The sequence below is a fragment of the Notamacropus eugenii genome, chromosome 1 (genome assembly GCF_028372415.1).
Source record: "Notamacropus eugenii isolate mMacEug1 chromosome 1, mMacEug1.pri_v2, whole genome shotgun sequence".
NCBI lineage: Eukaryota > Metazoa > Chordata > Mammalia > Diprotodontia > Macropodidae > Notamacropus > Notamacropus eugenii.
Genome location: NC_092872.1, coordinates 555326605 through 555328463, shown reverse-complemented (window position 1 = coordinate 555328463; position 1859 = coordinate 555326605). Strand labels below are relative to the sequence as shown.

Genomic DNA, 1859 nt, shown 5'->3' with positions numbered 1-1859 from the left:
AGTGGCCCCCATTCCAGTATACAAAGCATCCCTGCTGATTTTATTATGACCTACCAGTACAATATGCAACTTCTCAGCCACACAATCAAAACACGTATTTTTCATCTGCAGACATCTTTTTCTTATGAAGAGAAGTCTATAACTGAAAGCATTTTATAAACTGTAGAGTTAATGACGTAGATTCAGTTAGGTTCCTGGCTCCTCTTACAATGTGCAATCCACAGAACTGAGGGGGTTTGTTAAGTCTTTACTAAAGGTAAGAAAAGTATCTATATTTATGGCATGAATATCAAATAACACTTTTATCTTTATACTTGCAGATTGTCATTGCAAAACACATTGTTCCAGAATAGCTACAGCAATCCAGTTGACACTATATTAAGGAAGAAAGACAAATGAACATAATCAATTTCCATTTTTCTATTCTGTTTAAATTTTTTTTGATTAGGGATTGATTAAAACTCTGTTAGGCAAAGGAAGTCTTATGAGGAAACAGTAAAAAAACAAAGTATAGCCAGAATTTCATTTAACTTTCCAGGAAATTCAAATATGAAATTCTTTTCTTCAGCTGAAAGGCCAGTTGTAGATTCTATTTTTCCTAAAATATTAATTTACTGATGACCCATGAAGTTCATAAAATGTTTGAAGGGAAAGTTTTCCACATTATTCCTTCTGGGACAAAATTGAGAAGAAAGTCCCCTTAGATACCTATGCATTTACAATGGCGATTTTCCATGCCTGAAATATTCTCTTTCCTTACCTCCAATTCCAAGACTCCCTTGTCTTCCTTCAAGATAGTTCTAGGAGAAAAGGTTACTACTCACCTTGATTAGGATGAATGAGGTCCTAGTGGCCTTTACAATCATATATGGTTAAGGCATTGCCACCTACATCTAACCACTCTTAATAACTGTGAGAGGGCTTCCTCTTCCCCAGCCACATCCCTGTCCTTTCCCTAATATTGTCTTCAATTCATTCTGTATATATCTTCAATGTGCCATGTTATTTTCATATTGTCTCTCCTGTTAGAATGCACATTCTTTGAGGATGGAAACCATTTTTTCCTCCTTATTTTGTATCCTCTACATTTGTTACAATACCTGGCATATATTAACAAATGAACAGATTAAAAATGCTTGTTGATTGACTGACTTTTCAGTATCCCTTTCTCTTCTGGTTTTAATTACTCTTTCCCAGGTAGTCAGTGAGAAGGACCAGGGATGCCCAGGGGCCATCGTCTACACTTGTCTTCTTCCAGTAAGGCTTTGTTGTGATCTGAACTATTCTCTCTACCACATCCCTTATTAATTACTATTCTGGTTACCAGGACCTGACAAAACCATGAGACATAGATGAGGTTTATTTTCAGTAGGAGCAAGAAATAGAGTTATGCTCTGGGACAAGGACCACTATCCAGGGATTTTGAAATGCCCCTATATGCTATAGGAAAGATCAGCTCCAAAATTTACTACCAGAAATATAGATAAATGAGAAATATGTGAAGAAAGGAATATTATGGACTTATTACTTTCTCTGATCATGAAGTTTAAGGAAAGGAAAGTTGGAAGGTAAAAGTGTCAATGAATAGAGAGCAATAAAATGAAAATTGATCCAGTTCTACTTGAATATATCTGGTGCTGTTTCTGTCATCACCTGCTACAGGCCACTACATATGCCAATAAACAACTGACAGAGACCTAAAACTGTATATAAAAGTTGGATAACTGCCCTTTAATTATTTCTACCTTAAGACAAAACTGAGGAAAAAGTAAAGACAAAAAAATAAATACAAAGTTAGGCATGTATTACTCTCTTTTCTTTGACCTTGCTACAATATGTCTCATATACCCCCATTTCCT

The 1859-nt window shown here is 35.4% G+C and overlaps 1 pseudogene; it reads left to right on the top strand.

Moving 5' to 3' along the window:
• Positions 1 to 795: 795 nt before the first annotated feature.
• On the top strand, positions 796 to 909 carry LOC140521911 (U6atac minor spliceosomal RNA; annotated as a pseudogene).
• Positions 910 to 1859: the final 950 nt, after the last annotated feature.